Source organism: Triticum aestivum, chromosome 1B (genome assembly GCF_018294505.1).
Source record: "Triticum aestivum cultivar Chinese Spring chromosome 1B, IWGSC CS RefSeq v2.1, whole genome shotgun sequence".
Lineage (NCBI taxonomy): Eukaryota > Viridiplantae > Streptophyta > Magnoliopsida > Poales > Poaceae > Triticum > Triticum aestivum.
Genome location: NC_057795.1, coordinates 105,041,332 through 105,055,291, shown reverse-complemented (window position 1 = coordinate 105,055,291; position 13,960 = coordinate 105,041,332).

The following is a 13,960-nucleotide window of genomic DNA, read 5'->3' as shown; positions in this document are numbered from 1 at the left end:
TTTAGAAAAATTAAACTCATGAGACATATCCCCCAAACCAATAGTAACAACATCCTTTTTGCAGTCTATCCTAGCATTAACAGTATTCAAGAAGGGCCTACCAAATATGATGGGACAAAAGCTATCTTGTGGGGAACTAAGAACAAGAAAATCAGCAGGATATTTAACTTTCCCACACAAGACTTCAACATCTCTAACAATCCCAACTGGTGAAATAGTATCTCTATTGACAAGCTTAATTGTAACATCAATTTCTTCTATATCAGCAGGTGCAATATCAAGCATAATTTCTTTGTATAAGAAATGAGGTATTGCACTTGCACTAGCACCCATATCACATAAGCCAAGATAACAATGATCTCCTACATTAACAGAAATAACAGGCATGCCTACAACAGGTCTATATTTATTTTTAGTATCCGATCTAGCAGTTCTAGCAGCTTCATCACAGAAGTAAATAACATGCCCATCGATATTATCAGCCAAGAGATCTTTAACCATAGCAATACTAGGGTCAACTTTAATTTGCTCAGGTGGTGTAGGTGTTCTAGTATTACTCTTACGAACCACAGTTGAAGCTTTAGCATGATCCTTTATCCAAACAAGGAAAGGTGGTTCCTCAATATAGGTAGTAGGACCAATAGGATCATTATAAGTGATAGTCTTTTCTTCAACTTTAATAGCTACAACTGCTTTTACTTCAATGGGAGGATTATATTTAAACCACTTCTCCTTAGGGAGGTCAACATGGGTAGCGAATGATTCACAGAAAGAAGCTGCTATCTCAGAGTCAAGTCCATATTTAGTACTAAATTCACGAAAAGCAGCGGTATTCATAAAAGATTTAACACAATCAAACTTAGGTGTTATACCTGACTCCTTACCTTCGTCGAGATCCCAATCTTCAGAGTTGCAATTTAATTCTTTCCAATAATCCCATCTGAATTCAATAGTCTTCATCATAAAGAACCAGTACAAGAAGTATCGAGCATGGAGCAATTGTTGAGGAGAAAGCCGAGCATAAAAATTTTAAATAATAATTTCTCTTGCGAGCTCATGATTGGGGCATGAATATAACATTGACTTAAGCCTCCCCCACGCTCGAGCGATGCTTTCTCCTTCGCGAGGCCAAAAATTATATATATATATATAATTATGATCATGATGAAAAAGATGCATAGGATAAAACTTCTGATGAACTTCCAATTTCAATTGGTTGTAATTCCATGATCTCATATCATCACATAGCCTAAACCATGTCAATGCCTTTCCCTTCGAAGATAAATGGAAGACCTTCTTCCTGATAATATCCTCGGGCATACATGCAAGCATAAATAATCCACAAACTTCATCCACGTAGATTAGGTGCAAATCGGGATGCAATGTTCCATCTCCTGTAAAAAGATTAGCTAGCAGTTTCTCTATCATACCTGAAGCAATTTCAAAGTAAACATTCCCAGTAGGTTCGGTAGGTTGAGGACCAACTCTTTGCTCTATTGGTCGGGGCAAAGATACCCCGAACAAGCCCCTCAAAGGATTATGTTCCATCGTAACAAGTGACAGTAAATTTCAGCACACTATATAAATTTTTCCTTACCAAGTTCCACTTACCAAAGACACTTCACTCCCCGGCAACGGCACCAGAAAAGAGTCTTGATGACCCACAAGTGTAGGGGATCTATCGTAGTCCTTTCTATAAGTAAGAGTGTCGAACCCAACAAGGAGCAGAAGGAAAAATGACACGCGGTTTTCAGTAAGGTATTCTCTGCAAGCACTGAAATTATCGGTAACAGATAGTTTTGTGATAAGGTAATTCATAACGGATAACAAGTAACAAAAGTAAATAAGGTGCAGCAAGGTGGCCCAATCCTTTTTGTAGCAAAGGACAAGCCTGGACAAATTCTTATATAGAGAAAAGCGCTCCCGAGGACACATGGGAATTATCGTCAAGCTAGTTTTCATCACGCTCATATGATTCGTGTTTGTTACTTTGATAATTTGGTATGTGGGTGGACCGGTGCTTGGGTACTGCCCTTTCTTGGACAAGCATCCCACTTATGATTAACCCCTATTACAAGAATCCGCAACTACAAAAGAAGTATTAAGGTAAACCTAACCATAGCATGAAACATATGGATCCAAATCAGCCCCTTACGAAGCAACTCATAAACTAGGGCTTAAGCTTATGTCACTCTAGCAACCCATCATCTACTTATTACTTCCCAATGCCTTCCTCTAGGCCCAAACAATGGTGAAGTGTCATGTAGTCGACGTTCACATAACACCACTAGAGGAAAGACAACATACATCTCATCAAAATATCAAACGAATACAAAATTCACATGACTACTTATAGCAAGACTTCTCCCATGTCCTCGGGAACAAACGTAACTACTCACAAACCATATTCATGTTCATAATCAGAGGAACATTAATATGCATAAAGGATCTCAACATATGATCTTCCACCGAATAAGCCAACTAACATCAACTACAAGGAGTAATCAACACTGCTAGCAACCCACAGGTACCAATCTGAGGTTTTGGGGCAAATATTGTATACAAGAGATAAACTAGGGTTTGAGAGGAGATGGTGCTGGTGAAGTTGTTGATGGAGATTGACCCCCTCCCGATGAGAGGATCAATGGTGATGACAATGGTGACGATTTCTGCCTCCCGGAGGGATGTTTCCCCGGCAGAACAGCTCCGCCAGAGCCCTAGATTGGTTCCGCCAAGGTTCCGCCTCGTGGCGGCGGTGTTTCATCCCGGAAGCTTGCTTATTATTTTTTCCAGGGTAAAGGACTTCATATAGCAGAAGATGAGCACCAGAGGCCTACTAGGTGGCCCACGAGGCAGGGGGCGCGCTCCCACCCTCGTGGACGGTGGGTGGCCCCCTCTGGTATTTTATTTGCTCAGTATTTTTATTAATTCCAAAAATAACTTCCCTTGAGTTTTAGGACTTTTGGTGTTGTGCAGAATAGGTCTCTAATATTTGCTCCTTTTCCAGCCCAGAATTCCAGCTGTCGGCATTCTCCCTCTTCATGTAAACCTTGTAAAATAAGAGGGAATAGGCATAAGTATTGTGATATAACAAGTAATAATAGCCCATAATGCAATAAATATCAATATCAAAGCATGATGCAAAATGGACGTATCAACTCCCACAAGCTTAGACCTCGCTTGTCCTCAAGCGGAAGCCGATATCGAAAAATATGTCCATATGTTTGGAGATAGAGGTGTTGATAAAATAAAATACGGACATGAGGGCATCATGATCATTCTTATAATAGCAACATATATATATATATATATATATATATATATATATATATATATATATATATATATTGTCATATGATTTCTTATGCTCAAGTAATAATCTATCCACAATGTCAAGTATGAATAAGAAACTTCATTGAAAACTAACAAACTATAATCTAGGTCATTGAAGCAATTGCAATTTATCATAACATCGGAAAGAGTCAATATAAGAGCTTTTCAGCAAGTCCACAAACTCAACTATCATTTAGACTTTCACAATTTCTAAAACTCACGCAATACTTATGGTGTAACATCCCAAATTTCCAATTTGGCATGTTATACATAGGTCATCCATGCATATCATATTTTATTGCTTTTTCGTTTGCAATCCTCGAAATCCTAAGCAACTCAAGGACCTTCGGAGAGAGTTGGGGATTTTCCAATTTTCATATTTGAAATTTTTATCAAATAGTGAAGACGAGGATTTTGATTTTTAATTATTTCTCTCCGGAAAATATTTCATTTTAAAATAATAAATGAGGGGAGATAATATGACTTCTCCATAACAATTGAAATATCGGAGGAAAAATGTTAAAATCATTATTTGGATTTTGTTTGAGTTTATTCGGAATTTTATTTGCCCTAGAAAAATTTGCATGTTTTAAAAATTGCATTTTAGGGGCCAAGAAAAGTTCATCTTGTTCTAAATATTTTATTTAGACGGAGAAAACTTGTTTTGGAATTTTTAGATTTTTATTTATATTTTTCTAGGATTTTTTTTGTAGTCGGTGGAATGTTAAAAAAAACCCCGCGCCCGACTGGGCCAAAGGCCCAGCCGAGCAGGCCGGCCCAGCCGCCCGCCGCCGCCGCCTCCTGCGTGCGCGCGCGCCCCGCCGCCGCCGACCCGGACTCCGGAGTCCGAGCCGGACTCCGCCGCCGCGCCTTGCCCCCTCCTCCAAGTCGCCCCGCCCCGCCCCTTTATATAGTGCCGTCCACGCCCCCTCTAGCCACCACCACCACCGCCACCATCGCCGCCTCCCGGAGCCCGGAGCCGAGCCCCGAGCCGCCGCCGCCAAGTCGCCGCCGCCGCCCTAGCGCCCCGTCGGCGCCTCCCAAGCCCCGCCACCCCTCGCCGAGCCGCCAGAGCCGCCCGCCCCGCCGGACGACCTCGCCGGAGGTAGCCACCCCCCCCCCCCTCGCCGCCGGTTTTTTTTAAATAAACCCCTTCGGGTTTTTTTTGAAAAACCCTAGTTTGTTTTTTTATATAGATCGGTTTTATTCTTCGGTTTATTTATTTAGCGAGCGTTCGCTCGTCCGTTCGTTCTAACGAACGTGTTCACCGTTTAGTTTCTGTTAACGAACGCTCGTTCGTTTAGCCGTTCGTCGTTTTTCTTTTTATCGGATTTATTCCGCGATTTTTCTGATCGCGATTTCTGATCCGATGTTCAAACCTGTTTATCTTTTCGCTCGTTTATCAGAATCAGGTGATTCAAGTTCCTGGAGTTTCATCTCGAAACCTTCTTTCCGAATAATCAACTCAAACAAGTTTTTATCTCTGTAAAATTTGACCCTAGCTCAGATTAGTTAACGAATCTTGTTTCTTTTGCCATTTGAGTTTCGTTGCTCCATTTGATTTGATTCTTTTTGCAAACCGGAGTTCTTAAGTTGAACTCTCCGGTCAAACTCTTTTATTTGGAGTTCTACTTGTGCATCTTTCATTGTTGCTTATGTATGTTATTGTTTGCTTGCGATAGAATTCCCGGAGTGCGAAGCGTGTTACTACGAGTCTCTAGGATTCACGGATCGTCAGCAAGGCAAGTGACATATTGATCATACTCTTTTCATACCCAGTTTTTATGCATTAGTTTCAATCCTCAAACATTGCATGACTAGGATGCCTTTAATATGTGGGTTTTGGGAAGTAGTTGCTGAGGTAGAACCTATTGCCCTGTTTATTATCAAACCCTTGGGAGTTACTTCTACGCGTTGCTTACTTTGCCATGCTATGCTCGTAGACGTGGATTGGGTTTGAGTGATTTCCATGACAGATGTGAGATTGTTAAATTAATGGTTTACTTAAGGTGGCAACTTTAATACACATCTGGGTGGATTGAGGCACCTGGGGTATCCAGTGATTGCCTGTTTTATTTTTGGAAATCCTGGGGTTACCGTGTGATTCTCCTATGGACCGCCACCCAGGCTCAAAGGGAACTGAGTCTATTCATGCTAGAAACTTCCGTGTGCAGCCGCAAGCTATTATGGGCTCTAGCATAGTTGAGTAAGTTACGTGAAGCTCTTGAAGAGGTGGATCAGCAGGTAGTGGGTTTGTAGGTTTTGTATGGTCTGCCCGGAGTAGAGAGTTAATGTTTCTGAAAGACTGTGTCTCGGTTATCCGTTTCTCAAACATCATGTAGTGCGAGGAATCAGCGGAGGCGATCGAGTCTTGCGGGGAAAAGTGCGCAAACCTCTGCAGAGTGTACAATCTAATCATGGTTAGCCGTGTCCCCAGTTATGGACAATTCTGAGTATCTAGTACTTGAGTATTCGCATGTATCTCAACACTTCTAATTAATCTTGTTGGGTTGTTATATATTTTAATTGGGATCATTGAGTTGGGGTTACCATTCTCAAATGATGTTTCAACCACCATGATAGTTAAAATTAAAATTTATTACTTTGTAGTAGGGAAAATTTGGCTTTTCGCAAAACTGTAACCATAGAGCTTTCCACCAGCCAAATATGCATGTAGTGGTAGTATTATTCTGTCATTGCTCTTTTGTGTTACATTGCCAGCATATTCCATGTGCTGACCCGTTCTCGGGCTGCAACGTATTATGTTGCAGACTTTTCAGACGAGGAGTAAGGTTCGTAGGTCGTTGCCGTGCAGCTCAGCTATGCCGTTGGAGTTGATGGACTCACTTTATCTTCCAAGCCTTCCGCTGTTATCGCATTAGATGGCCTTAAGCCATATTATGTAATAAGTTCTCTTTTGAGACATTCGATGTAATAAGTGTGTGATTGCTACTCTGTTATAAATCCTTCGAGTACTATGTGTGTTAGCATTACCGATCCAGGGATGACACGGAAGCACAGAGACTTGACCATCTAAGGTCGAGTTGCTACAAGATGCTATCAGAGCACACGCTGAGTGTAGAACACGACCACTAAGATAAACTATAGGTCACTCTTCTCTTCTCATTTCTGACTCCTCTTCTTTTTCCACTCTTTAGGATGAAGGAGATGAAGAACAAGTTTGCACAACCAGATGAAGACTCACCTTTTGGACGCCACTTGAAGGAAGTCACTAGGTACTTGAATATTGGAATACCAAGCTTCACCGGGACGTACAACGCCACTCTACCAGAAGAAGAGCGCTGGATGATTCAAGTACGAGTTCCAGGAAGAACGTTCTTGCCAAATTCTAAACCCATAGAGTTTTCTTTCGAAGCACCCACTTGGAGCCTTGGCAAGAGTATGGCAGCTCATATTACCATGGGACGCATTGGAGAAATCTACAACAAGGACCTTGAGGACACCACCTATCAAATATGTGGGCGCCGAGATGAACAATGGGAGATGATCAGCACCAGGAAGGATAGATCTGTCACAGCCTTTATCCAGGAGCAAAACCAGCACATTCGACGACAGGAGAACCAGATGTGCGCAGACATGGTCGAGTTGAAGAAGGCGAAAACCAGGATCATTGAGCTGGAGGAAGAACTTAAGTTCACACGCGATGGATATGAGGAGGAAATTAAGACCCTATTGGAGAACAATGACGACCTAGTCGAGAAGATCGGAATTTTCATGGGAGGACCAGTTCCAAGAGAAGATGACGGAGACCCCATTTGTCTGGATAACTACATCATCATCAACAACACCGATTCAGATTCAAGTGATGATGACTACGAAGATGAAGCTGGAGCAGACATCATGGAGTCTTCCACCGATCAAAATTTCTAGATGACCACCATATAATAATAGTATTCCCCCATGTAACTAGTAGTAGTGAGCACTTTTGCGATAGTCCTAGACCGTTTTGTATGCCCTTGCTTGATTGATTGAATGAATGCTTGTGTTTGCCTCATATACATATGGGTAGTGTTTCTCCCCTAGATCTTTTTCTATTCTAATCTCTTCCATCTAAACCCATCAGATGCCTCCGAGAAGAGACCCCGATTTTGTTTTCCCACTGGAGATCACCCAGTTGATCCAGCAGCAGAATGCCTTGATGCAATTGCTAGTTCAGAACCAGGGCAATGCCAACAACAATGCCAACAACAACCCGCCGCCAGTGGATAACCTCGCCCGTTTCTTAAGGTTACAGCCGCCGGTGTTCTCCAGTAGCATCGAGCCAATAGTTGCAGATGATTGGCTACGTCGTATTGGAAGGGAGTTAACCACCGCAAGATGCACAGATGCTGAGAAGGTGCGTTTTGCCGCACACCAACTGGATGGACCTGCAGCAGCATGGTGGGAGAATTTCACAGCCACCTATCCTATCGACACTGTCACATGGGCTCAGTTTCAGCAGGCTTTTCGTACTGCCCATGTCTCGACTAGAGCTATGCGGATGAAGAAGCGTGAGTTTCGCAATCTACGCCAGGGGAACTGTACTGTTGGTCAGTACGTGGATGAGTTTAGCAAGTTATCACGTTATGCCCCTGATGATGTGGCCACAGATGCCGCGAAGCAGGAGAAGTTTATGGAAGGGCTGAATGATGAGATGAGTATGCGGTTGATGGTAGCAACCTTCAACAACTACCAGGAGTTGGTAGATAAGGCCCTAATGATTGAAGGAAAGCAGCAGCAGATTGAGAATCGTAAGAGGAAGTATGGACAAGGGAAATACAACTCAGGAGCTCACCAGAAGCCTCGTTTAACCCCGAACTTGGGAGGACTTGTTCATAACCATGGAGGTCATAACCATGCTGGAGGAGGATCGCATAACCATAATGGTGCGAAGAACGGGAATGGGAATGGAGCCAACAATAATCAGAATCGCTCTAACCCATCTACACCCGCAAAGAGGGACTTAAGTCAAGTTGTTTGCTACAAGTGCGGGAAGACCGGGCACTATGCCAATGACTGCTCTGAAGGAAAGAATGGAAACGGAAATGGGAGCGCTGGGAAGAAGCCCAATCCATTCAACAAAGGACAAGTGAACCACGTTAACGTGGAGGAAGTTGAAGAGCAGCCGGACGCGGTAATAGGTAAGTTTTTGGTTTAGTCATTTACCGCAATTGTTCTTTTCGATACTGGTGCATCGCATTCATACATATCAAGGGGATTGGTGGAAAAGTTCAAGTTACCAACCCAAACCCTTAGGACACCCCTTTTAGTGAGCTCGCCTGGAGCAGAGTACATGGCTAGCAGTTGGTGCACCAAGATACCCCTAATCATTGGCACACATGTATTTCCGTGTGACCTAATTATCTTGGAGTCGCAAGGATTGGATGTGATATTAGGAATGGACTGGATGTCGAAGTATGGAGGAAGTATTGACTGTGCTAGTAAGTCAATTTACCTTACCACCCCGGAGGGAAAAAGGATTAAGTATGTATCTAGGCATGTGCCTAGGAGGATCCAAGTAAACGCCCTCACGGGAGTTGTACAGGAGGAAGTACCTGTAGTAAAGGATTTTCCGGATGTTTCCCCCGAAGAGTTACCAGGTATGCCACCGGATAGAGACATCGAGTTTTTGATAGAGCTATTGCCAGGTACAGGGCCGATATCCAAGAGACCCTATCGGATGCCAGCAAATGACCTGGCGGAAATTAAGAAGCAGATCAAAGAGTTGTTGGAGAAAGGTTACATTCGTAGAAGTTCATCACCTTGGGGAGCCCCAGTACTTTTGGTGGAGAAGAAGGATAAATCCCTGAGGATGGTCGTTGATTACCGAGCTCTGAATGAAGTAATGATAAAGAACAAGTGTCCTTTACCAATGATTAATGATCTGTTTGATCAGTTACAAGGAGCTAAGGTGTTTTCAAAGATTGATCTACGATCAGGATACCATCAGTTGAAGATCCGAGAGAAGGATATACCAAAGACAACGTTTACCACGCGGTATGGATTATATGAGTACACGGTCATGTCATTTGGACTGACTAACGCCCCTGCCTATTTCATGAGTATGATGAAGAAGGTGTTCATGGAGTATTTGGACAAGTTTGTTGTGGTATTTATTGATGATATTATGATATACTCGAAGAATGAAGAGGAGCATGCGGAACACTTGCATTTGGTTCTCGAGAAACTCAGGGAACACCAGTTATACGCCAAATTCAGCAAGTGTGAGTTTTGGTTGAAAGAAGTTGGATTTCTTGGGCATGTTATATCAGGAGAGGGTATAGCAGTGGATCCCAGTAAGGTTCAGTCGGTCACTGAATGGTTGGCACCCACTTCAGTTGGCGAGATCCGCAATTTCCTTGGACTCGCAGGATATTATCGGAGATTCATTGAGAATTTTTCCAAGATTGCTAAACCAATGACTGAATTGTTAAAGAAGGATACTAAGTTCAAATGGACGGAGGATTGCGAGACAAGTTTTCAAGAGCTGAAGGAACGATTGACTACAGCCCCAGTGCTGACCTTGCCAGATATACGTAAGGAGTTTCAAGTGTATTGTGACGCCTCTCGCTTGGGACTTGGATGTGTGCTTATGCAGGAAGGAAAAGTTGTTTCGTATGCCTCACGACAACTAAAGCCACACGAGTTGAACTATGCCACACATGATCTGGAGTTAGCAGCCGTAGTGCATGCACTGAAGTCCTGGAGACATTATCTTATTGGAAACCGTTGCGATGTGTACACGGATCATAAGAGCTTGAAGTACATTTTCACCCAGAAGGAGTTGAACCTCAGACAGAGGAGATGGTTGGAACTTATAAAGGATTACAATATGAAGCTACACTATCATCCAGGAAAAGCCAACATCATAGCAGACGCTTTGAGCCGGAAAAGTTATGCTAATGTTCTTGTGAGCAAAGGAATGCCAAAAGAGTTAGCTGCGGAGATCATGAAACTTCGGTTGGAGATTGTTCCAAAAGGCTTTCTTACAGCAATGGAGGTTCAGTCGACGTTGTTGGACAAGATTCGAGAAGCTCAGAAGGAGGACAAAGAGATTGCTGAGATAAGAGAGAGGATGGGCGAAGGTAAAGCCAAAGGTTTTCGTGAGGATGAGCACGATACCTTGTGGTTTGAGGACCGGATTTATGTGCCCAACAATTCGGAGATCAGGAAGTTGATACTTTAGGAGGCCCATGACTCACCATACTCGATTCATCCCGGAAACACCAAGATGTATTTGGACTTGAAGGAACGTTTCTGGTGGACTGGTATGAAGAAGGATATTGCCGAGTATGTAGCCGTATGTGATGTATGTCAGAGAGTGAAGGCAGAGCATCAGAAACCAGCAGGACTGTTACAGCCTATGCCAATACCCGAATGGAAGTGGGACAAACTTGGTATGGACTTTATTACCGGATTACCCAGAACCAAGGCAGGATATGATTCTATATGGGTAGTTGTGGATCGATTAACTAAAGTAGCTCACTTCATCCCGGTGAAAACAATGTATACAAGTGCAAAGTTGGCCAAGATATATATGACCAGGATCGTATGTTTACATGGAGTTCCAAGGAGCATCGTATCAGATAGAGGAACCCAGTTTACTTCAAAGTTTTGGCATCAATTACACCTGACTTTGGGTACCCGATTGGAATTCAGTACCGCTTTTCACCCTCAAACAGATGGACAGACAGAAAGAGTCAATCAGATCCTGGAGGACATGCTAAGAGCATGTGCGCTAGATTATGGATCTAGTTGGGATGACAATTTACCATACGCGGAGTTCTCTTATAACAATAGCTACCAGGCCAGTTTGAAGATGGCACCGTTCGAAGCTCTGTATGGACGCAGATGTAGAACACCATTGATGTGGGATGAGGTAGGAGACCGTCAATTGTTTGGACCAGATTTGATCAAGGAATCAGAAGAGAAGGTTAAACTGATCAGAGACAGAATAAAGATCGCTCAGTCCAGACAGAAGAGTTATGCAGATTCAAAACGCAAGGAAGTAACCTATGAAATTGGAGACAGAGCTTATTAACGAGTATCACCTTTGAGGGGAGTAAAACATTTTGGAGTTAAGGGAAAGTTAGCCCCGAGATTTGTAGGACCGTATCGTATTTTGGGACGGATGGGAGAAGTTGCCTACGAACTGGAGTTACCTGAAGGGTTGTCAGGAGTTCACGATGTGTTTCACGTATCACAGCTGAAGAAGTGCCATGCTGAGATGGCCGATATACCATTGAATGATACAGTACCTTTGGAGGCGATTCAGCTGGATAATAATCTGACCTATGAGGAGAAGCCAGTAAAGATTCTTGAGTTTGATAGTCGAGTCACTCGCAACAAGGTGATCAAGTTTTGCAAAGTTCAGTGGAGTCATCATACTGAGGAGGAAGCCACCTGGGAGCGAGAAGAGGATATTCGCAAGGATCACCCGCACCTATTTTCTAGCCAACCCGAATCTCGAGGGCGAGATTCATCTTAAGGGGGGTAGGTTTGTAACATCCCAAATTTCCAATTTGGCATGTTATACATAGGTCATCCATGCATATCATATTTTATTGATTTTTCGTTTGCAATCCTCGAAATCCTAAGCAACTCAAGGACCTTCGGAGAGAGTTGGGGATTTTCCAATTTTCATATTTGAAATTTTTATCAAATAGTGAAGACGAGGATTTTGATTTTTAATTATTTCTCTCCGGAAAATATTTCATTTTAAAATAATAAATGAGGGGAGATAATATGACTTCTCCAAAACAATTGAAATATCGGAGGAAAAATGTTAAAATCATTATTTGGATTTTATTTGAGTTTATTCGGAATTTTATTTGCCCTAGAAAAATTTGCATGTTTTAAAAATTGCATTTTAGGGGCCAAGAAAAGTTCATCTTGTTCTAAATATTTTATTTAGACGGAGAAAACTTGTTTTGGAATTTTTAGATTTTTATTTATATTTTTCTAGGATTTTTTTTCTAGTCGGCGGAATGTTTAAAAAAACCCGCGCCCGACTGGGCCAAAGGCCCAGCCGAGCAGGCCGGCCCAGCCGCCCACCGCCGTCGCCTCCTGCGTGCGCGCGCGCCCCACCACCGTCGACCCGAACTCCGGAGTCCGAGCCGGACTCCGCCGCCGCGCCTTGCCCCCTCCTCCAAGTCGCCCCGCCCTGCCCCTTTATATAGTGCCGCCCCCGCCCCCTCTAGCCATCGCCGCCGCCGCCGCCGCCGCCGCCTCCCGGAGCCCGGAGCCGAGCCCCGAGCCGCCGCCGCCGAGTCGCCGCCGCCGCCCTAGCACCCCGCCGCCGCCTCCCAAGCCCCGCCACCCCTCGCCGAGCCGCCGGAGCCGCCCGCCCCGCCGGACGACCTCGCCGGAGGTAGCCACCCCCCCCCCCCTTGCCGCCGTTTTTTTAATAAACTCCTTCGATTTTTTTTGAAAAACCCAAGTTCGTTTTTTTATATAGATCGGTTTTATTCTTCGGTTTATTTATTTAGCGAGCGTTCGCTCGTCCGTTCGTTCTAACGAACGTGTACATCATTTAGTTTCTGTTAACGAACGTTCGTTCGTTTAGCCGCTCGTCGTTTTTCTTTTTATCGGATTTATTCCGTGATTTTTCTGATCGCGATTTCTGATCCGATGTTCAAACATGTTTATCTTTTCGCTCGTTTATCGAAATCAGGCGATTCAAGCACCTGGAGTTTCATCTCGAAACCTTCTTTCCGAATAATCAACTCAAACAAGTTTTTATCTCTATTAAATTTGACCCTAGCTCAGATTAGTTAACGGATCTTGTTTCTTTTGCCGTTTGAGTTTCGTTGCTCCATTTGATTTGATTCTTTTTGCAAACCGGAGTTCTTAAGTTGAACTCTCCGGTCAAACTCTTTTATTTGGAGTTCTACTTGTGCATCTTTGATTGTTGCTTATGTATGTTATTGTTTGCTTGTGATAGAATTCCCGGAGTGCGAAGCGTGTTACTATGAGTCTCTAGGATTCACGGATCGTCAGCAAGGCAAGTGACATATTGATCATACTCTTTTCATACCTAGTTTTTATGCATTAGTTTCAATCCTCAAACATTGCATGACTAGGATGCCTTTAATATGTGGGTTTTGGGAAGTAGTTGCTGAGGTAGAACCTATTGCCCTGTTTATTATCAAACCCTTGGGAGTTACTTCTACGTGTTGCTTATTTTGCCATGCTATGCTCGTAGACGTGGATTGGGTTTGAGTGATTTCCATGACAGATGTGAGATTGTTAAATTAATGGTTTACTTAAGGTGGCAACTTTAATACACATCTGGGTGTATTGAGGCACCTGGGGTATCCAGTGATTGCCTGTTTTATTTTTGGAAATCCCGGGGTTACCGTGTGATTCTCCTATGGACCGCCACCCAGGCTCAAAGGGAACTGAGTCTATTCATGCTAGAAACTTCCGTGTGCAGCCGCAAGCTATTATGGGCTCTAGCATAGTTGAGTAAGTTACGTGAAGCTATTGAAGAGGTGGATCAGCAGGTAGTGGGTTTGTAGGTTTTGTATGGTCTGCCCGGAGTAGAGAGTTACTGTTTCTGAAAGACTGTGTCTCGGTCATCCGTTTCTCAAACATCATGTAGTGCGAGGAATCAGCGGAGGCGATC